We start from the raw sequence: 25,199 nt of genomic DNA on the forward strand, positions 1-25,199 counted from the left end.
TGGGTCACCTCCCCTTAATGGATTGCAATCTTATCCCTATGCTAAGAGGCCAGAGAGATGAGAGCAGCATATATTTGTCACAATATATACATATATATAATATATATATATATATATATATATATATATATATATATATATATATATATATATATATATATACACACACACACACACATATATGCTTATATGTTATTAAATAGTGTTTGACAATATATTCAGATAAGGCCACAGGAAAAGTAAAATAAGGAGTACCAAGTGCTTTCATGTTATTTCGACACATTTTGGAGATTGGTAATCCTTTATTTTATTTTCCCATATATAATATATATATATATATATATATATATATATATATATATATATATATATATATATATATATATATATATATATATATATATATACACTTTTATCCAGCAAAGTGGTACCTGGATAAGAGGGACAGTCAGCACAACTTATTGAGGTGAAAAAATAAATAACAATATTCGAAAAGACCAAAAATAATTAAAAATAAAATAATTAAAAGAAAAAGTAAATATCTTTATCATATTTATTTTAACTGTACTTTTACTCACATTTTCACCCTTTTTTTTAGTGTTTTCTTTATATTTTTATATTTTCTTAACTTATTTCATATAAACGTTCAATAAAATAATTTTTTTTTAAATCCATACTTTTTAGAGTTACACTATTGCTTTGGTCCGCCCCTGAAATCCGGGCAGGAAATAAGAGAAAATCTTTCATTTCCTTACTCCATCTCGATTTTTCCTTTCCTTTGTAATGCCATGAGCATTATTGAGTTTCTCAAAAATATGTATATGCCATTTACAGCGGCGCCAGCTGGAATCCGGTAAAACCAATAAAATTGTTCATGTTTAATGATGATAAAAATATATGAAACTGAATCATGAAAATTTCTCAATGAATCTGAAATTAAAATCCATTGTAAAAAAATATGGAAAAGCACCTAAAAATCTCCCATTAAAAATGTAGCAGAAATTTTATTTTATTTTATTTTTATTAGTTACGATAATTTTCTTTGCTTTTATACTATTTTGAAAATATCTTTTAACTTAAATTTTGTTTTATTCACCTCCACAAAACCATGACGGGCAGGGAAACAGTTGTTATGAAAGTACTGCTTAAGGGAGAGAATTTCAGAATGAACAGAAAGCCAGTTAGAATGTGTTGCTGAAGATTCAACCTTCCGTGTTTTTAACCATTTACCTTTCTTCTCTCTTCTGATGTTCGTACTAAATATCAGATTTATTTTTCTCTTTCTGTCACTTCTGATGTCACAAGTCTTTCTGAACTGGAAAGATATCAAAACTTGAGTCCAAACAAAATGGGGTGGCAAAAAAATCTTTCCTCAAGAAATGTGAAATGTCCCACTCCCTGTTTACTCTTACTTTCCTAATTAGACCTTATTTGCCTTCCCAAGTACTCTTACTCTCCCTAGTAGTCCTTATTTACTCTTATTCTCCCTAATATTTCTCATATTTATTTTAACTTACATAACTCACAGTTTCTCCCTTTTTTTAATGTTTATTTGCATTCCCTATTTACTCTTCCTTCTCTTGGTAAAATTCCTAAAAATCTTTCATTAAAGTTGTAGCAAAAATTTATTCTTCCTTTTATTTGCTACGATAATTTTCGTATGGGACGAAGTCCTTAATAAAATCTTGACACGATCAAAACAGATGGTAACTGGCCAGCCACAAAAGGCTTGCTTTCAAAACAAAGGCGAAGAACCAAAGTTGGTTTCCATTCCATAGTCAGTTGTATCCAAAATAAAACTCTTGGAAGATTAAGTACTAGTATTAAACCTGATACTATAAAACGGCAAACTGTTTGCCGTAGCAGTCAGCCATTCCTTTGTGCATACTCTGTCCTTGTAAAGTCCCCGCTCAACACGTTCTCTGTGGAGAACATCCCATTTTCTGTGGTGCCTTTCCGCGAACTAAGGTCGAGCGGAATATATATTTATCATCACAGTTATAAACTATGTATATGTTGTCTTTCCAAGCAATCATTTATTATGTACAAGTAACAAGTTATTTATTTCATATGTCAGACATTGTTTATCACTATGTTCTCTGTATGAACCTGCCCTGTTTTTTAAGGAACTAGTTTGACCTCAGGTCACCTGTAAATCTTTGTACTAGCAGTCTCTGTGCACTATGCAGACGTCTGCATCCTGCTTTATAAGCAGCTATTTTTTATCAATAAATCAGCAGTACTTGTCTCCCTGTTCATTATTTCGCACCTCTCTCACAGTGGTGACCCCCGGAGTGGTTCTCGGAAGCCATTAACAGACCCAAACAGTGACTAAGTCTTGGCCCAATGAACCTAATCTATGCCCCTAATGGACTAACTGCGGCGCTCTAACAAAGCGTTTGGGCATTAACCGACCCTCGTCGGCAGGTCGCCAACGTCATTCGCGGACCCACACGGCACGCTCCCCCAGTGTGTATTGGCGTGAGTGTTCCCACACACTCCAAGTGAGAGCGCGAAGAGAGCATGGACGGAGACATTCCCAACCACGTACAAATTACCTCGAACCTCTCAGAGGCAGACACCTCTCTCTCGCAACCCTCTCCAGCGCGCACCTCCACAATGGTACCGCCGCCCCACGAGATGGCTCCCGACCAACCAAAGACGGCCCTTAACATAAGGCTGCCGCCATTCACTAGGGAGAACGCAGCGTCTTGGTTCTACAGGGTCGAGGGGCAATTTAGAATAGCAGGTCTGACTGATGAGGTGTTGAAGGCGGACATTGCCATTAACGCCCTCCAGGAGGAGATTTATAAGAAGACTGCCCCATGGTTGATGACGATGACGGTCCCCGCCACCTTCCAAGAACTGAATTCCACTCTTGTCGAGACCTGCTCCCTGCCGGTCTTTGAGAGAGCTGCCTGCCCCCTCGACCTTGCCGTCAACCCCCGGCAGGAGGGAAACCTCTTAGACGTGTGGCACGCTCTCCAGGACCTCCTCCTCCTCCCTGAGACTGGCAGCAGTGGCGGGCGCAAGGAAATCAGTCCATCGAGGCGGTTGAGGAACTAATCAGGTTGGCGCAGCGGCTGACGGACTCCACAAAGGTGGCCAAGTGGGCGACCACACCCGCACACTCTGCCAACTGCCTCCTGCCAGAGGACCGCACCATGGAGCCTGTCAACTCCATTGAGCAGAAAAGGTTGTCCCACCAGCAGAAGAGGGAAGGGCCAGGGCTATGCTACTTTCACCGGAGGTTCGAGAGAGCCGCCCGGAAGTGCAAAGCCCCCTGCCCTTTCTTCCCTTCAAAAACACGGAGGAGGAGGCGGCAGCCAACCCCAAAGGGACCCCTCTAATCTCTTCCCCCTACCAAGTCGGTAGAGGGGGTTGGGTATATATGGCAGCGTGTCTAGATTGTGAAGATGGGTACTATGGCGAAACTGGCAAATCATGTAAAGAGCGAAGCAAACAACACCTGCAGAACATAAGGCATTATAATCAGATGTTGGCAGTTGCCAAACACTGTTGGGAAAATTACCATAAAATAGACTGGGAAAATATGAGTTTTCTGTACAGGAACACCAACAAAACGGCCAGACTGGTTGTAGAGAATGCCTTCATAACATGCGCCAACAGCACAATGGCAGGGAACACCGGAAATGACTTTGAAGACAGCATATCTAGAAAATTCGTATACTCCACAGTAGCAAGGAAACGAAGGAAATACGCAAGAGAACGCACGGAAAATGGACATCTGGAAGAAGAAGGGGGCAGAGAAAGACCAAGATCACAAGTGGGTGGGGGTCACACAGGAGGAGCCAGGCGACTATAGGATTAAAAGTACCCAGCACACACATATGAATACAGCTGGACTATGCGTCTGGTCACTGTATGGATACTTGATAATGTGGACTGTTTTCCAAGAAAGCTTGTAACTTTTTCTGAATAAATACTCCATTAGACACCATCCAGTTTGAATGAGGTCCTTTTAGTAATTCTACTAATGCACAGAACAATTGTGTATGTGATAAAGTTAATATATATATATATATATATATATATATATATATATATATATATATATATATATATATATATATATATATATATATATATATATATATATATATATATATATATATATATATATATATATCAAGATATGATATATATATATATATATATATATATATATATATATATATATATATATATATATATATATATATATATATATATACAATTGTGTATGTGATAAAGTTAATATATATATATATATATATATATATATATATATATATATATATATATATATATATATATATATATATATATATATATATATATATATATGTATATATATATATATATATATATATATATATATATATATATATATATATATATATATATATATATATATATATATATATATATATATATATATATATATATATATATATATATATATATATATATATATATATATATATATATATATATATATATATATATATATATATATATATATGCATGTGTGTGTATATATAGTTATAAATGTCCTTTTTATCATCTGTATTCTGCTTTTCCCATCTTGATATTTCAGTATAACATAACATAAATTGAAAGAAGCACTAGATGTTTTTGTAAAGTTCACTTGACATTTTCCCATGCCTTGCCCTTCCAATAATGACAACCCAGGTGTCAAATGAGGAGACAGATTCGTGACTGTACCCTAAGTCATTACCAACCCCTAACCCGACCATAATAATCCTCGCCTGAGGGGAAAATCAGTAGCCCTTTGCACAATAAAAAGAACCCTTTGAGATTTAACACAATTCCAATATTGTTAAGCAGTCCCCAGCCAATCTTGTGAGGAAATTCCCCCTCCGTTCAACTACCTGCCATACCATTAAGGGTCACCTCCTAAACCTGACCCACACCTGCTTCTCTTCCCACTCAGCCTCGCCTCTCCACTCTAAGTATCTTGTTATTGACCTCTCTCTCCCTTGTACCTTTTATCGGCCGACTTTCAGCGACCTTTCCAGATACCTGCCAGGATTAGCGGCGTGCCCCAAGACGAGGACAATAGATGACCCTCTTAAGAGGGAGCTGTCAAAATACTACCACCGTCAGAGCCGTTTGCCGTATAAATACGAGCTCCAGTGGACCATCCTTTGCTAGTGTATCTTATGACGTGTACCTGTCGAGAAGCCTGTTTCGATAGGGACTCTGATCGAGTCCCCACTAGACATCTCTCTGATGCTGTCACTCTGAAGGTGGTCCTAACTAAACTGTCTTGCCCTTTGAGTGCTGATGACTCTGTAGCCCAACAACGCCCTTTCGCTTCATCTAATTCCTCTTTGGTGGGGGACTATATGCAACACAGCTTCCGTTGATGCTCCTGCTACGGGAAACGGGCTCTGATCTACTCAAGTCTTGTCCACAGACTAAGGTAACGTGATTGGAAGTTGTTTGTCCAGCCTCACCATTTTATCTTTTATCTGAATTTTCCACTTGTTCTCCTATTTCCATATCCATATCCCTTCGAATTCTCCCTCAGAGATTCTTGTGATGTTTGATTTATCAATATTGGAATACTAGAGTTAGTTTTGCATTTGCCTTGACTGTAAGTGTTAACATACCATGAGTTATTAATACTAGGGTTGAAGACCATTGTTCTGTTATTTTCTTATGTATTCCAAGTTAATTGTCACTTGAAATTCCTTCATATATCACGTCCCCTGCTCTTGCAGATCCATGTTGTGAGTACCTGTTGTGTGAAATTACCTGTAGACCAACGGTACCATCTTCCTGCAAACTACAGGTGCCATATCTGGTCAAGGTATCCTGAAACCCCAGTGGGAGCCCTGCCTTGCTTGCTGTATCCCATCCTGTACTATCTATGGATTCTATCCCATATTTTCAAAGTGTGGATTCTATCCCATATTTGCAAAGTGTGTTAACCTAAGAATGCATAGTTATAGCAATTGTGCGTGTGTGGCACTCGTGCTTAGTGATTGTGATTGTAGTACAGTAATTTGGATAATACCATGGAGCGCTATTAATAGCTCCTGTAAATATTTCCTCTTCTGATACTTTAGTGAATTATACATTTTAAGTGGACAATCTAAGTTTGCCTTACAGCCTTATTTTGGTGATATTTATAGTATAGTCAGTGCTAAAAACTTTTCTTCTGTTCACCGGAGCTAGCCCCTTTTAGTCAGTTGCCGTTACCTAAGTTATAAATAGAGCCATCCCTTATCCCCATGGCTGTGCGAACATGACAGTCGCGACCTTGCCAGGATCCCCAGAGCTTGGATGCAAGCGGTAATATCAATTTTCAGTTGAAATTCGTAACCCCTTACGACTTAGCCAACTAGCAGATCAGTTATGACTGGCTAATCTGAGTTCCCATTACTGATCCACACACTTCTATGGCAAAACCTGTGTTTGGCATCCGTTGACCACAGCACACAACAAGTAAGTACACTTCTCTGAGTATTTCATGTTTTAAAAATTTTCAATTTGTGATTCATGAGTGTTTAAAATCCGCGCTTCACGCGAGGCTGTTCTCCTGTTTCACTCTGTAGCCTTGAGATGGAGTTGCCACCAACCACTTAACTGTAGCTTTACCGAGTGTGAGTGCAGTGTTATTTACAAGACTGTGGGTCTCAGTTATTTTGCTAAGTATTTAGGAAGTGCAGTGATCCTAGTGTTAATGATTTAACAACCCAGGAAAGTGCACGTTCCCAGTAAAAGATTACGTAAACCTCCTCGCTAAGAAAATCCTTTCTGGCAACCGTGCGTCAGCCGTCCAAGATACTATGAGAGACTTACCCATTCATTCAGCCAGTGAGTCAAATCATCTTTTCTAGTTTATATATTTCTCTAAACACGTCATAAGTTATGTAAAACCATCTCGTCTATCATATCATTGATATTTTTATAACTATTTAGTTAATATACTGCAGTGGAAATAATTCAAATTAATGTATATACGAATATCCTTCCATGTTCATATGGCAACAAGTGTTAGAGCAATCATAATAGAGTCTGAAGTCTTGTTTCGATGCATGGCCAACTGTCAAGCTGAGAGTTCATTGACCCCTATTGTTTACTTAACCTTCTCAGATAGATTGACTCGATTGACAGTGACTTTGACAGTTCGCTTACATCCCAAATGAAAGTCTTCTACTTTCCTTTTTATTTTCGCTCGCTACAAGTCCGACTGTGAGGATGCTCGTTTGTTTGGAAATAATTACGTGTTTCTGGAATCTCTTTTAATGATTTTGAGAGACTGATACTCTATATCCTCTACCTTACAAGAACAGTGTGAATTTATCTATATCTTTTGACTTGTGCATATACCACCAAATATTTATGAACCATTCCTTTACACTAGCCAAGTGGTTGATTTGTGTACGAACCTATTCAATAACTAGCCAACCTACATGCTTTTGCATGCCCATGACAGCTGAGATATTCCTGTTAGAATTTATACACGTTGTGTGAAGTGTTTGCCGAGTCTTGTGAGACTCCCCATTGAATGACAATTCATGCTTTAGCAGCGAATTGTCTGTGAAAGAAACCATATGCTTACTGACTTGTTCTTTTGAACATTGCTAATGTCCTCCAGGACCCACCTGCCTCCACATTTGCGAGTGCCAACCCCATTGTGATAGCCTTTATATATGGAGGATGGCGTAATAACAGCAGCATCTTAGCAGCAGCAACTTTATTTCCGTTACTGTTCCGACATCGTATCAACAAACAAACACATGGCGCTCTTCTCAGCTTCTGGCGCAATACATTCAAAACATACAATGTTCCCAAAATTAAGGGAGAATGCCCCAAGAGTTAAGGTACTTAGTGCATTAAAGAAAATGGGTTTTTTTACAGACACTACATCCCTCCCTTATTGAGCATTCAAACTCAACACGCATGCTACAAAGCAATGTAAAAAAATCAAGGCTCTCTTCCTTTACAAAACAACAGGAAAAACATTTTACACTCAACAGCAACTCAGCACAAATGACATCATACTGTATGCACAAAACTTCATTACCTCACATAGTCATTCAAACATCTAGGAGGTTTCCTTACCCTAGTAGACCTTCTTTCAACAATATCAGCACCTGGTGTAGGTCTACTAGATGTAGCATTATCATTTGAATTAACATTTGGCTGTTCCTGACCTGACACTGAACTATTTACATGAAACTCATCATTGTCAGATCTAAAATGGAATTCATTAATATCACTGAACTCACCAACATCATTACTACCATCATTCCAAAACTCAAACTTAACTTTTTCATTTTCAAAATTAATTTTTTTCATATGGACAACATTCATCCTCCTTTGTATTCCCTCAGTACTCTCAACTTGAACACTATTACCTTTTTTCTCAATGACTCTATAAGGTTCACTACAGAAATTTGGTGACAATTTATTTTCTTTACTTTGTTGTAAAACTACTAAATCACCTTTACTTACTGGTCCCTCTTTTACATAGAATTTCTTATCATAGTACTCTTTCCCCTTTTCTTTACATTTTTGGTCCCTTATTCTAGTCTCATCATCACAACCAGTGTAATCTAAACACATTTCAGGCAATTTTGTTCTAATTTTCCTACCATACATGATTTCAGCAGGACTAACATTAGTTACAGTATGTGGAGTGGATCTGTAAGCTTTACGAAAAGTATTTAACTCTTTTCTCCAATCCTTCCCTTTAGCTCTAATTGTTTTAATAGCTTTCATAATAGACCTATTTTGTCTCTCCACTTCACCATTAGCTTGAGGGGAATAAGGTGTTACTTTTCTGTGACAAATACCATTTACCCTTACAAAATCTTTAAACTCTGCAGATGTGAACTGCACACCATTATCAGTTACAATGAGCTCTGGTAAACCATGAGATGTAAACCAATGATCAAGACATCTTACCACCTTGGTAGTACTAGTCGAATACAGTATTCCTACTTCAAACCATCTAGAATAATAATCCACAGCAACTAACAAACTCTCACCAGTTGGTAAAGGTCCACATATATCAACACCAATGTGTTGCCATGGCCTATCAGGTAAAGGAGTAGGCTTCAGGGGTTCTGGCTTATTATTACTACTCATTAACAAACATGCTTTTTACAATTTCTTACATAATGTTCCACTTCTTTATCTAATCCTGGCCACCACACTTTCTGTCTTAGTCTACTTTTACATTTTACAATTCCTGATGGCCTTCATGAGCTAAGTCAAGAATTTGCCTTCTTAAAGATTTAGGTATTATTATTCTTTGACCTCTTAAGAGTAAACATCCCAAAATACATACTTCATCTTTAACATGTTTAAAATCTGGAACCTCATTCCAATCACCATTTCTGATAGCCTTACGGACTTACTCAACTCAACATCAACACCAGACTCTTGTTCAATTTCCTTAGTAGTTAAGGCTACTGGTGTTGCACTTTTGGCAATAAAGTAAGCATATTCTTCAGCTACATTACTTTTAGGAATATCTGATAAAGGCAATCTCGACAATGCATCAGCTGCATTAGTCCTCCCAGGTTTATACCTTACTTTAAAATCAAAAGGCTGCAGTCTTAGAGCCCACCTTTCAATACGCAAAGGAGGTTTTGACTTAGGAGAATATATCACCTCTAGTGGCTTATGATCACTAATTAACTCAAAATGAATACCTAAAACATACAATCTAAACCTTTCACAAACCCAAACAACAGCAAGTGCCTCTTTTTCTGTCTGGGAGTACCGACGTTCAACATCTGTCAAAGATCTACTGGCATAAAACAGGTTTGAAACATCCATTATCCTGTTTCTGTACTAAAATAGCTCCCAGTCCAATTGGACTAGCATCTACAATTACCTGAGTAGGTAATACTGGATTAAAATAAGCCATGCTCTCAGCAGAAGTAAGTCTCCTTTTTAATTCCCTGAATGAATGTTCCTGTTCACTTCCCCAATGCCAAATTACATTCTTCCTAGTTAACCTTCTCAATGGTTCTTCAACAGTAGACAGATTATTTATAAACCTTCCACAGTAATTTACAAGACCAAGGAAACTCCTAACCTCGTTTACATTTTTAGGCTTCTTAGCCTCGTTTACAGCTCTGACTTTGTCATCAGTAGGTTCAATGCCTCTCTTTGATAAAACATGACCCATAAATACTAGTTTTTCCATACCAAATTTACATTTATCTGGATTCAGAGTTAGATTTCTACTACACAATGTTGCCAATACCTTTTCCAGCCTTTTGTCATGCTCTTTGACATTAGTACCATACACAATTATGTCATCTGCTAGCACTTTAACTCCTTCACAATCATGTAATACTTGTTGTAAAATATGTTGATAAACCTCAGGAGCACAGTTAACTCCAAACAACAACCATTTGTACCTAAACAAACCTTTGTGAGTTACAAAACTGGTTAAATATCTACTCTCAGGGTCTAACTCAATTTGATGAAAACCCCAATTCAAATCAAGTTTAGAAAAAACAACAGCACCATTCATATCAATCAACAATTCATCAATAGTAGGAATTGGATGTCTAGTTCTCAAAATAGCCTCATTGACTCTTCTCATATCAACACAGAGTCGCAATTCCTTACAATTCCCAGGCTTTGGGACAAATACAGGAGCCGATACCCATTCAGTAGGTCCCTGTACTGGCTCAATGATATCCAAACCCAACAAATCATCAAGTGTTTTTTCCACTTGCCCCCTAATATTAAAAGGAATTCTTCTCATAGGTTGTGCTACAGGTTTCACATTAGGGTTAACATGTAACTTCAATGAAAAATCAGTCAACTTACCCAGACCTGAGGGCAAGTTTCATATTTAACTTTCAAACTGGAATACTTATCACATGCAGTACTAGTATTTATTGCATTTACATCCTCACCAATCCTTAACATATTTAGTGCTATGGCAGTATTTTTTCCAAGTAAATTAACATCAATGACATCATTTTCTCTACCACAATAAAATCTGCCTCCACACAAACTCTCCCCGATGGAGATTCAATCTTACTGCTGAATTCTCCTCATACCTTTAATGGAGTTGTGACACCATAAGGATACAGATTCGTATTACAGTTTCTTAAACATACATACATACTCAACATCTCAAAATCACTTGCAGTAATAACATTACAAGTAGCACCTGAATCAATCATAAATTTAATTGGCACGTTACTAACATTAAAATTAAATAAAGCAGATGTTTCACAAATGCCTCTGACATTAAACAAATAATGATCCTCATAGTGATCATCATCATCATCATCATAAAAAGTTTCACTCTGAGAATCTTTAACAACATTGACATGCTGGTTTGGCCCAGAATGACCTCTGGGGCCTCTGGAATAATTTCCAGAACTACCACTTCTTCCCCTGGACTTTTTCATTCCAGGTTGTGACACTGACGCTTTAGGCTTATGTTCTGACTCATAATTTGTATGAGAAACACTACTGAGGTTGGACCGGCAAACACAGGCCAAATGTCCAATCTTACCACACCTTCGGCAACAACACAGTCATTATGCCAATGACCTTGCAGACCACATCGCCAACAATTTTGATTTACACTAAAGTTAGGCTTACCATTTCTCAGTCTATTAGAATGCACAAAATTTCTTGCGCTTCCTCCTCTTTTTCCTTGAAATGTACCATTACCATGGGCTTGATAACGTAACTTATTCACTTTAAGATTATCTGGCCTAGGCCTAACAGAATCCTCTTCGATTTGCCTAGCCTGGCTCTCAGCCATTTCACGAGCTCTTGCCATCTCCACAATATTATCTAAAGTTAGGTTTCTTTCCCTTAAAAACCTTACTCTTAGTTTCTTAGAAAAACACTTCTCTATGATCTGATCCCTTAAATTAAAATTTATCTCAGCTGCAGGGTACTCACACAACTTAATCAAATTTTGTAACCTAGTTAAGTAAGCATCCATACTTTCGGATGGACCTTGGCAAGCTTGCCTGAAAACATGCCTCTCATATGCAACATTCTTTTTATGCATAAAATGGTTATCCAAAGCTGCAACTGCATCATCAAAAGTATCACCAGCAACAGTTAATGTTCTAAAAATACGCTGAACTTCCATACCTGCTTGGTGAAGCAATATAGCTTTTATCTGGGCATCTTCTGTTATACCACTACCTTGTATATAGTATGAAAAAGACTCCTTCCAGTCTGCCCACTTCTGGGAAACATTTGCAGACTCCTCAGGGGAAAATGCTGGTAAGGGCGTTAACTGTAGCGGGGTAGCCATCGTCATCAGTAATCTAACTTAGGCTGAAGGTACTCGCGTATCCAGTAGGGTAGGCTAACTAAGGGTACCGTAGTCCAGCCTTGGCTCTATGAAAACTTGGCGGCTCCAACACAAACCAGGTTTCTGGATGAACAGGCTCTTGACACCTCATAACTTTGTTGCAGACGTCTCTTCACAGGTTATCCTCGTCGCCATTTGTGATAGCCTTTATATATGGAGGATGGCGTAATAACAGCAGCATCTTAGCAGCAACAACTTTATTTCCGTTACTGTTCCGACATCGTATCAACAACCAAACACATGGTGCTCTTCTCAGCTTCTGGCGCAATACATTCAAAACATACAATATTCCCAAAGTTAAGGGAGAATGCCCCAAGAGTTAAGGTACATAGTGCATTAAATAACATGGGTTTTTTTACAGACACTACACCCATTTTCAGGAACCACTTACATGTCTTTTGAGGTGCCTCCTGTTAAGTGTCTGCGAACACTGTTCGCACATTTAGAGCCCCCACATTACGCACTTTGGAGAAGTGCCACCGCCGTCCGTAGGTACACTCCTCCGTTCTTTCGAGAACCTTTTCCGCACCTTGAGTGTGCTACCACGTCACACACTATGGAAAAGTGCCACCACTGTCCTTTTGGATACGCCCCATTCTTTCGAGAACCTTTCTACACCTTGATTGTGCCACCATGTTATGCAATTTTGAGAAGTGCCATCTTTGTTCTTAGGAACACAGCTCCTTTCTTTCAAGAACCGCTCACGCACCTTTGGGTGCCAATTGGAGCTTTGTTGAACTGATTGTTTGCGTCCTGCAGGACTTGCTTTCACACTGTGATAGCACCTACATCTTGCGAGACAAAACCTTACACATCTTTTGGTGCCACCACACTCGACTGAGCAAATCCAACAAAATCCAAAGTAGGCTGTTACTTGATTTCCCTGATTGTAGCCTTTTGAGTGCCAGTGAGTGCCTCAATCTGAACTTCGTACTCTGGAAGTACCGCACTTGGGTGCCATTCTGCATGTTGTTGGATTAATTGAGAAAACAAAGCTTATCACTATGAGTGCCACCCTCATTTGGCACTCCCCCTCCACATTCCTTGGAACACAACTAACTGTTCTGGTGCCCCTCCACCACGTCAACTTACGTCGAGGACTTCAAGGTTTTCCAAGGACTCAGGCTAGAGAGAAACCTCTGCAGACTCCCTTACCACCTGGGTTGATGCTCAGGTAGCCTAGGCCCAGCAGGAGAGAAAAGCCAAGGAGGACCAAGAAAGATCAGAGAGAGAGAAGCCCAACAAGCTCATGAACTAGCGGTTGCTAAGTTCAGGGCTGAGAATCCCACTTCCACTGTTCCCTCATCTGTGTTGCAAGGGGTGAACAGCCTTGTCCAAGCCTGGTCGGATGAAGAACTAGAAACCTGGCTCGATCACTTTGAACAAGTTTCTCAGAATTACCAGCCTACCTCAGCTGAGATTGCACTTATTTTAAATAAGCATATACAAGGGAAAGGATTTATCACTCTTCGGTCCTTGTCCGCCAAAGAGCAAGGAGATCTAATACTTGAAAGGCGAGCCATAACCAAGGCTTATGAGATCACCCTGGGGAAGTGGAGAGAGAGCTGGCATAATCTTCCAATGAATGCTGTACAGACCTGGACTGACTGGACCTACTACAAGGATAAGAACTTCAACAGATGGATGGAGTCCCTCTCTGGTAAGACTTACGATGCTGTCGTTGAGCGTGTGAAGATGGAGGATTTCTTCTACTATGCCCCCAGTGCCCTTGTGACATATCTGCATGAGTGATGCCCCGCATCCATTGCTGAGTGTTGCTGGCTGGCCGACAAGCAGGAGACACATCACTCCCACCTAACCTCCTTACACAAGAAGCTCAGTCCTGCAGGGTACACCTCATCCACCGCCCAGCCAAGAAATGGCCCTCCGCCAAAGCCTTTCCTCTGTCGTATCTTTAAGAAGGCTGGACACAAAGCTGATCACTGCCCGACCAAGCAGGGAAATAATCAGAAAACCAATTCGAGCAGGGCAAGCAAAGGTACCCCGCTTGGGAACACACCTGCTGCTTCTGGGCCCCAACAGCGCCCTACTATCACCCTGACTGGGTCAGGTTTCGAAAGGGATTACTGCAAGGACACCTGCAAAGATTGCAAGAAGGTCAGGCATGCACCTGCATGCTGCGCGGGATGCCCCCCAATATTCCCAAGCCCAAATGGTTCAGACGATCGTCAGGACACATGGGTCCACTAAATGGATAGTGTTGGACAATGTGACAGTAGCCCCCCTAAACGACTCAGGACTGGCGGCCCCCAGCCTCGCAACCTGAGGAGCTGACTGGGCCCTCTTTTCTTACTTCCGGCCTCGGTGGCCCCGCAGACTTGCAGCCTGCAGATCCATCTTGGCTTCATTTGCAAACACCTCGCATAACCAAAGAGGAACCCTCTCCTCTTGAAATCAGTGACACGACACTGCCATCTGCATGCCCTGAGCAGTGCCCTGCTCCATCCTACTTGGACATTGAGCCCCTAATCAATCTACCTCCAGTGTCTGGTCCGGCCCCATTACCAGTCCCAGCAAGCAACAACCATTCCCCTCCCGGAGATCCCAGAGCCGACGCAAACTCCCTACCAGTGCCACTTACATGCTCTGAGCAGTGCCATGCTCCCTCCTTCCCGAATGTTGAACCACATTCCACTTTGAACTCTAAGCATGGCCCTGCCAAGATGACAGTGCCAGTGCCAAATCCAGATTTGATTCCTGTGCTGGGTCCTGTTTTCATAACAGAACCAGAGCACCACATAGATTTCCCTTCAGGAGATCGCAATCCAGCCCCCACTCTTTGCGCCCAGCTTGGCTCCACTACCAGTGCCGGACATAGAGCCAACCCGAAGTTCACACGAGCCCTTTCCGGATTCCCACAACCACAGCGGAAGCTCACCCAAAGGTGTGGCCTCACAGCTCATGCCCGACTTGGTCATTGTGACCTGTGAGCCTCCCACACCAACAATGCTCCCTTCCTCGCCATCTCGGCCCTTAGAAGCACAGGCCCTGGTGGGACTGTCTTCCATACCTCAGCTGATTGCGGAGCCTAAGGATTTGCGCTGGCAGTTGATAAATCTAATTAACCCTTAAACGCCGAAGCCCTATTTACAAAAACGTCTCCCGTATGCTGGCGGTGTTCGGGAGCTAGCGCCGAAGCGGAAAAAAAGTTTTTTTCAAAAAATCACAACACGCTTAGTTTTTAAGATTAAGAGTTCATTTTTGGCTCCTTTTTTTCTCATTGCCTGAAGTTTAGTATGCAACCATCAGAAATGAAAAAAATATCATTATCATATATAAATATTGGAATATATGACAGCAAAAAAAAAAAACTCGTATATAATTGTATACAAATCGCGCTGTAAGCAAAACGGTTAACGCTAATGAGTTAATTTTTTTTAGTTGTATTGTACACTAAATTGCAATGATTTTGGTATATAACAGATTGTAAAACGATTAAAGCAACACAGAGAAAATATTATCACAAAATGATGCATGAATTCGTAACGCGGACGTAAAAAAAGTTTTTTCAAAATTCACCATAAATCGAAATATTGTGCTAGAGACTTTCCAATTATTTCAAAATTAAGGAAATCGATTGAATATTATTAGACTGTAAGTTTTTTTTAGCTTACAATTGCATTTTTTTACCATTTCGATCGAGTTAAAGTTGACTGAAGGTTGATTTTTTTCTATTTATCGTTATTTATATGAAAATATTTCAAAAATGGTAAAAGCTAAAAGCATGATTTATTTTTTGTTGTATTCTACATGACATTGCGCACATTTTGATGTATAACACTTTATGTAACGAATAATATAAAACGGCGAAAATATTACGACAAGGTGACTCAAGAAATGCTAGGATTTTTAGCGGAGTTCGCGCGCGCGGATTGAAGGAAAAAGTTTTTTTCAAAAATTCACCATAAATCTAAATATTGTGCCAGAGACTTTCCGTTTGTTGCAAAATGAAGGTAAAGGATTGATTGTTACTAGAATGTAAGAATTTTGGCTTAAGATTGCGTTTTTCGAGCATTTCGATCGAGTTAAAGTTGACCGAAGGTTGATTTTTTCTATTTATCGTTATTTATATGAAAATATTTAAAAAATGGTAAAAGCTAAAAGAATGATTTATTTTTTGTTGTATTCTACATGAAATTGCGCACATTTTGATGCATAACACTTTATGTAGCGAATAATATAAAACGGCGAAAAAATTACGACAATGTGACTCAAGAAATGCTAGGATTTTCAGCGGAGCGAAGGAAAAAGTTTTTTTCAAAAATTCACCATAAATCGAAATATTGTGCTGGAGACTTTCCGTTTTTTGCAGAATAAAGGTAAATGATTGATTGTTACTAGAATGTAAGAATTTTGGCTTACGATTGCGTTTTTCGAGCATTTCGGTCGAGTCAAAATTGACCGAATGTTAAAATTTTGTCAGTTATCGTGATTGAAATGAAAATATTTAAAAACTGTTAAAAGCTAAAAGAATGATTTATTTTTCGTTGTATTCTACTTGAAATTGCGCACATTTTGATGTATAACACTTTATGTAACGAATAATATAAAACGGCGAAAAAATTACGACAAGGTGACTCAAGAAATGATAGGATTTTCAGCGAAGGAAAAATTAAAAAAAAAAAATTTACGGATGCCCCTCAGGACACCCCGATGCCTCCTAGGGTCGTAAAAGGCACGGGATGTGGTCCTTGGTCCCCTTCGGTCACACGTGGCCGCACAACACGGCGTTGAGAAGCTGGGTCATCTTGGGTGCTTGGTCCCTCTCCAGCATCCCAGTCTAAAACTCATCTCACACGCTCACTACCGACAGGCAGTATGCGCCTTTCACGGTCCTGACGACGTTGGGACATCTCTGCAAACGTCCTGTTGCCTCACAAAAACGCATACACTCGCCAAAGTTCTGCAAAACACGGATGCGTCAAAAAATCGCTCTCGGACGATGCGGCGCTGATGCTTTCTGATACGGGAAGGAGGAAATTCGCACATGCGCGTCTGGGTGAAGCTTATAAACAAAACAACCGCTTGATCCGTGAACTCCCAGCATCCCTCAAGGCGCATGATTTAAAACCTTTCGCAAACTAGGCCTATAATTATTTTTCCGCGAATATTTAAAAAAAGCATTTTTAGTCGACGTATGGTACGTCCACTTGACACCCAACAGACAATTTTAGTCGACGTATGGTACGTCCAGTAGGCGTTTAAGGGTTAACTACCCCCCCTGCTCTGGTTGTTGCAGCAACCTGAAGAGGTGGCACTCCCGCGCTCTCTTCGGACTCGGGTTCCCGACTCCTATGGTGCCATCAACTCATCAAGCCAGGAGAGGCCCAAGGAAGAGAGGTAAATAGTGTAGGATCCCCAGGTAGCTTACAAGAGCCATCGAGTTCTCATGGCACTGGTGCCAACCTGGCACAGTGCCCCCTTCACTTTATCTAAGTAATTTGGCACCGTAATCCAGAGTTGGATGCCAAATCACTTCCTTTCTCTAACTCTTTGTAAAATGTAAGTCATTTCCTTTCCTGTCGTTTGACATCGTGTAAATTCTTCTGTTCCTACAGTAACACTCATTGCACGACTCTTGGTAGTCTACCACTAACTTTGTGTTACATTACCTGCTCTGCTTGAATGATATGCAGAGTGCCAAGTACCAGATTCCCTGGCACTGTCAATGCTAATACTGAGAGTCCTGTATGGCCTCTGATGATCAGAGCTACCTGACGTGTCAGGTTTTTCACATTTACCAGTGATTGATGCCTATTACAGTGACGGCAATCAAGTCACTCCCTACTGGTCAAAATTTTGTGAATTATGATGTGTTTCCCAAGTATATTTAACTTAGCTAAATCCCCTTTAGGCCCATTATCGCTATCTTCTGCTTTCTTTTCCTATTTTTTGCACTGTCACCAGTTGCACTACCTTGTGTATGGGTTAGCACAAGCTTAAGTGTGTAGAAATCAGGCAAAGGTTGTCTGATCATCCACAGTCCATATATCATTAGTAAAATGGATTTGTATGTTATGATTACCTTAGGTAAGATGTAATATATAAGAGGCAAATCTGCAGTACAGTAAGATGTAAATGAATTAATAATGCTGCTTTTCATGATTTGTGTTTGCTATAAGTCACAGTTTTCTGCCTCATAGTTTGAACTGTCTAGAGTAAACCTTGCACACAGACATGATTTTATATTTAAGTCGTGTCTGTCAATACTAAAAAAGCTTTAGGCATTCACACCCAAAAGGGGTGTGTAGTATCTTCTTTATTGGGGAGGTGTTACAAAAGTTCTTTTTATCGTTTGAATTTTGCTTTTCCCATCTTGATATTTCAATATAAAATATAACATAACATAAATTGAAAGAAGCACTAGATGCTTTTGTAAACTTCACTTGACGTTTTGCCATGCCTTGCCCTTCCAATAATGACAACCCAGGTGCCAATGAGGAGATAAATTCGTGACTGTACCCTAAGTCATTACCAACCCCTGACCCAACCATAATAATCCTCACTTGAGGGGAAAATCAGCAGCCCTTTGCACATTAAAAAGAACCTTTGAGATTTCACACATTTCCGTTATTGTTAAGCAGCCCCCAGCCAATCTTGTCACGAGAGCTCTCTTTCAACTACCTGCCGTGCCATTAAGGGTCACCTCCTAGACCTGACCCACACCTGCGTCTCCTCCCACTCAGCCTCGCCTCTCCACTCTAAGTATCTCGTTATTAACCTCTCTCTCCCTCGAACAGTTTATCAGCCGACTTTCAACAACCTTTCCAGATGCCTGCCAGGATTAGCGGCGTGCCCCAAGACGAGAACCATAGATGAGACTATTAAGAGGGAACTGTCAAAACACGACCACCGTTAGCAGTATAAATACAAGCTCTGACAGACCATCCTTTGCTAGTGTATCTTATGATGTCTACCTGTCGAGAAGCTTATTTGGATAGGGACTCCAATCAAGTCCCCACTAGACGTCTCTCTGATGCTGTCACTCTGAAGGTGGTCCTAACTAACCTTTGAGCGTTGATGACTCTGTAGCCCAACAGCGCCCTCCCGCTTCATCTAATCCCCTCTATGGTGGGGAACTGTACGCGACACAGCTTCTGTTGATGCTCCTGCTATGGGAAACTGGCTCTGATCTACTCAAGTCTTGTCCACGGACTAAGGTAATGTGATTGGAAGTTGTTTGTCCGGCCTCACCATTGTATCTACCGTAATTCTCCACCTGTTCTCTTATTTCCATATCCATACCCCTTCAAATTCTCCCTCAGAGATTCTTGTGATGTTTGATTGTGGTGTTTGATTTATCAATATTGGAATACTAGTATTAGTTTTACGTTTGCTTGACTACAAGTGTTAACATACCGTGAGTTACTAATACCAGAGTCGAAGACCAGTGTTTTGTTATTTTCTTATGTATTCCAAGTTAATTGTCACTTGAAATTCCTTCGTATATTACAACACCCCTGCTCTTGCAGATCTGTGTTGCGAGTACCTGTTATGTGAAATTACCTGTAGATCAACGGTACCATCCTCCTGCAAACTACAGGTGCCATATCCGGTCAAGATATACTGAAACCCCAGAGGGAACCCTGTCTTGCTTGCTGTAGCCCATCCTGTACTATCTAAGGATTCTATCCTATATTTGAGAAGTGTGTTAGCCTAAGAAGGCATAGTTATAGTGCTTGCACTTGTGTGGCACTCGTGCTTAGTAATTGTGATCTTAGTACAGTAATTTGGATAGTTCCACGGAGCTCTACTGATAGCTCCTGTAAATATTTCGTCTTCTGATACTTTAGTGAATTATACTTTTTAAGTGGACAGTCTAAGTTTGCCTTAAACCCTTATCTTGATGGTATTTTGACTATAGTCACTTTTAAAAAGTTTTCTGTTCACCGGAGCAAAGGCTTCCTTTTAGTCAGTTGCCGTTATCTAAGTCATAATTAGAGCCATCCCTTATCCCCATGGCTGCATGAACGGGACAATATATCTACTAGCTGATCAGCCTGGCGCTGCCTGGAAAAACTCTGACTGACATTCAGTAAACTCTCTCTCTCTCTCTCTCTCTCTCTCTCTCTCTCTCTCTCTCTCTCTCTCTCTCTCTCTCTCTCAACACACCCGTTCACTATCATAGAATTCAACAACCTTAGGCCATTATACACGATCAAGTTTGCTTGTCATTTCTTCTGTCAGTTCATCGAAGCTGCCGTTAAAACTTACTTGTAGACAACAGTTTGTGGGCGGAGAAAGTCCACTCTCCGGAATGGATGAGCTGATGGTATTACCTAAATATCTATTGACTGACTGACAAGGTAGCATAATTTTTATGACAGTTTTCCCGCTGTATTTCACTTATGAAATTTCTCAGACGCTGTGATCAGAATATGAATAAATTATGTATAGACGTTATTCATCTCACTGTTAGACTCTTCAATGATATTTGTAGGCTGTTATAAGTCCAAATCATACAATAAAAATTGAAAACAATATCCCATGTGACACAGACAATTTGGTATAGGCCTAGGCCAATGATGTCTTTTTATGATATGTGTTACTATAATGAAAGTAAAATTCACTGTTGAACTCATAAAAACTGCACCAACCCCTTAGTTCTAATTTAAACTCATCCATTAATATTGTAGGAGAATAGACGTCTTTTTCTAATGAGAAATGTTTAGTCTTTACTCTGTTGTGCCTTTTTACTTCTTTCCACCACCCTTATCGTTTTAAGAAAAAAAGTGGCAAAACACTTTCTTATACACCTAACTTCAACTCATGATACATATTCTTTATATTGGTTTTAGGGACGTTTTTAACATACCATGATAAATTACAACTCATTATCTTTACAATGACATCAAATCCATTAACGTAGCAATAAGTATAAGGTTACTCGGATTGTCAGAAAAAAATTACCGCATCTATAAACTTGGTCAATTCGTACCTTTAGTAATGACGTAGTCATGTATATAACAAAATTTTTCCCTTCTTGGAGGAATGTTAGGCAACAAGTCATTTATTGTTTTGAATAAATATGTGTTGATAAAAGATAGAAATAAATATATATCATTCTAATATATAATCATAATAATAATTTTATTTTCCTAAATGACGGGAATAGGCTACTATTCCTTATTGTATATGATTACATCAGCAAGAGATAAAAATTGAAGTGTTGTGTAAGCTGTGAGCTCTTCGACGTTCCTCGAAGTGCAGCAGTTGACATTTCTTAATTTAATCCCTGTTTGCATCGTATATATTTACCCTCCATAAATGCAGATCCTGCAAGTGCCTTTCGGAAAACGTTTCCAAATGTAATGATTTACATTCCTATAAAATATATATGTAGAATTTTCAGTCATTATCTTCCAGATAATCAGTTCCAAGCAATGTGAAAAGAAGCAACAAATTCTGTATGCAGTGAAGTGTTTTGCCAATTAGCACAATAATTACTTCCAACTGTCAACTTCTGGAGTGTCCAAGCGTGATATTTCGATTATTCCAGGCCTCATTTAAACCGGCTTTATAGCGAAATGCATCATTATAACGAAATACGTCACTGTAATGTCACAATAGCGAATTCCGATGGTAAAAACGAAGAAGAAACAAACGAATTAATGAGGCAATTCATATTTGTCATGCTACCACGCATCTGACAGCGCCTGGAAAAAAATCTGGTGCAATAGGTGAAAAGTGACCATTATCCCATAAAGCTACTGAAGAAAACTTGACAGCACCGGTAAAAATGAAATTTTTACTTGCTTTGTCTGTGTTTGTATGTCAGTCACGGGGTAGGGGTTTGATTTGGAGTTATAACTTTCCTATGGTGACACAGGGGCTGCATACAAAATTTTGTCTAGGTCTGTCAAGCAGTGTGGATTTCTATAGCACACAGACATACAAACATTCACTTATATATAATATATTATATATATATATATATATATATATATATATATATATATATATATATATATATATATATATATATATATATATATATATACACTCATGTTTATATTTATAAAATGATATATTTCTATTTTATATATATACATTATATTTATATATATATATATATATATATATATATATATATATATATATATATATATATATATACACACACACAGTAAACCCCTCGTATTCACGGTCTCACGATTCGCAGACTCTCCTATTCGCAGATTTCTCTTTGGAACATATATACACATTATTTGCTGAAAATTCGCCCATTCACGGTATTTTTCACTGAGAAATATTCACAAATTACTGTATTTTCATTTCATTTTCATGACTAAAAGCACTTTTTGTGATAAAACTATTAAAATACTCAGGTACTCAGGTTGTGCTCAAGTTACGATAATTCGATTTTGCAATGGGGTAAGCATTTAATACCAATACGACAATATTTATAAAATATTTTTAAATTTCGTGCGGGCACAGGCAGCAGTGTACAATCAGGCAGTGAGAGAGACCAAATTACTTCTTTTCCTCCATCTCTTTATCCCATCTTCTAGTTAAAAAGGTAAAAGAGAATGATAAAAGTATTGTTAGTAACGTTATACTCTTGCATAAATGCGTACAGCCATAAACAACTGAACGAGTAACTGTTGTTTTGCTATCACCGAATCAGATAACAAGCCATTTTGCTTATATTTCAACCATTTTACAATAATAAACTGTTATCGTAGTTATAGTACAAATGACGTTAAGTAGAATAGGACTGATATATTTTTATATTATATACCCTTATTCGGTATGCTTTAAAGATCAGCAAGGAAATATACTGCTAAATTTAAGCTGCATATTGTAGCTGAAGCTGAGAAAACAATGTTCAAGCTGCTAATGGCTTTAAATTATCTTGCATCGGCAACATGGATGAAACGCGACCGTAATTAAAATTGGAGAGAAAGTATTTTAATCAAAACTACTGGGCATGAAAGAGCACATTACAGTAATACCCCAAACTTACACGATTCAAGTTGCACGAACTCACAGACACACGAATTTTTCATTGGAACCTAATTGTCATACATGAGTTTTTCACAGACACACGAACACTGAGAAACCCTGCAAAAGTGTTTGTTTAATTTTTTATGTAAATTATAAGTTTTGAAGCTTTTATGCGTAAATTAAATAATATTAAATATTAAAAGTAATAACATATATATATCTCTCTCTCTCTCTTACTGAGATGAGAGAATATTTATGGTACATGTATACAGGTATGTTTATTTGTTATGTATGATAAATAAATTTTTTACCTAATAATAAGTAATTTTCAAATAATAATAATAATAATAATAATAATAATAATAATAATAATAATAATATAACTGTAATTACAAAATTCGTATTATTTCAAACAAACAAATTCTTTCCCTCATCTTTTGTAAGGTTGAAGGCAAAAGCTGTCAGACATGTCACTTAACATGACAAGAAGGGGGAGTGTTGCTGATCAGTGGTCAAATGTTTCTCTCTCTCTCTCTCTCTCTCTCTCTCTCTCTCTCTCTCTCTCTCTCTCCTTATAATTCATAAAAATTTCAATCTCTTATAATTCATAAAAATTTCAATCTCTTGAGTAAGGACAATGTCTCTCTCTCTCTCTCTCTCTCTCTCTCTCTCTCTCTCTCTCTCTTTCGTTCCACTACGTATTACTGTTTCTCTGTATGTCTTTAACTGTACAGTAGATAATTTTAAATTGATCTAATTTTACCTGTACGTTTACAAACTGTAAATGCCCCGTTCTAAAACATAGAACATTTCAGAACAAAGAGAAAGAGACAGAATAAAGAAGTTTTTGAAAACGAGTTTGAGAAGACTTCTAAAAATAGATAGGTGGAGTGGGAGGAGAGGGAGAAATGGTATACTAATCTTCACACGCTCCTATATTCTTACATTAACCATTCATTTCTTTTTTAAGGGTAATGTATTAAGCTAACTTTTAAATGAAATTACAGTAACTTTAATTTCATTTAAAAGTTAGTGTCATACAGAATTTCCACCTTTGATATCTAATGTAAGAATAACTTTCTCTCTCTCTCTCTCATGTTATTCTCTCTCTCTAATAATCATAGATAATTTAACTTGATATTTCAAGTCAATCTCTCTCTCTCTCTCTCTCTCTCTCATGTTATTCTCTCTGTCTCTGTAATAATTCATAGATAATTTAACATAATAATTCATAAACAATTTCACTCACTCTCTCTCTCTCTCTCTCTCTCTCTCTCTCTCTCTCTCTCTCTCTCTCTCTCATTCTTCATAGTTAGCGCTCACACATTTTTACAACTTATTATTTCTCTATACGTCTTTACCTGTACAGTGGATAGTTTAAATTGATCTAATTTGACCTGTACCGTCTACGAAGTGTAAATGCGCTAGTGTGGCAAATACGTTCTAAAACATAGAGACATAATGACTAAGAGTTGTATTTGTCAAAATAAAAAACACTGTTTCTTCATGAAAAAGCATTCCAGAACAAAGAGAAGGAGATGTAGAATAAAGAAATTATTAAAAAGAGGTTGGGAAGACTTCTAAAAATAGATTGGTCAGAAGGGGGAAGAGAGAGAGAGAGAGAAAATTCTCTTCCAGCTCAATTTTTATGTCAACCATTTATTTCTTTTTTTAAGGGTAATGTATTAAGCAAACTTTTAAATGAAATTACAGTGACTTTTAATTTCATTTAAAAGTTAACTTAATAATTTGGGAGCATGATTAGGGTCATATTTAGTGTTTAAACTTTAGAAATAAGCATTTATTAGCATTTTTAGAGACCATGCCAAGCTTACACGAAAATTCACTAAGCGTGAGGGGTTCTGGAACCTAACCT

At 38.4% G+C, this 25,199-nt stretch overlaps 2 long non-coding RNA genes across 3 annotated transcripts in view; both read left to right on the forward strand.

Annotated features, from left to right (window-relative positions):
- The window catches only part of LOC136850573 (uncharacterized), a 470,237-nt gene that overhangs the window by 47,671 nt on the left and 397,367 nt on the right, over positions 1–25,199 (forward strand). The window lies entirely within an intron of this gene.
- Positions 4,535–20,505, forward strand: LOC136850572 (uncharacterized). 2 transcript variants are annotated; one of them, XR_010856660.1, is made up of 4 exons: positions 4,535–5,449; positions 5,751–6,477; positions 19,117–19,536; positions 19,849–20,505. It is a non-coding gene; the product is annotated as an uncharacterized lncRNA (long non-coding RNA). The 2 variants fall into 2 exon arrangements; XR_010856661.1 differs by having other exon boundaries at positions 19,148–19,536.

Source organism: Macrobrachium rosenbergii, chromosome 22 (genome assembly GCF_040412425.1).
Source record: "Macrobrachium rosenbergii isolate ZJJX-2024 chromosome 22, ASM4041242v1, whole genome shotgun sequence".
NCBI lineage: Eukaryota > Metazoa > Arthropoda > Malacostraca > Decapoda > Palaemonidae > Macrobrachium > Macrobrachium rosenbergii.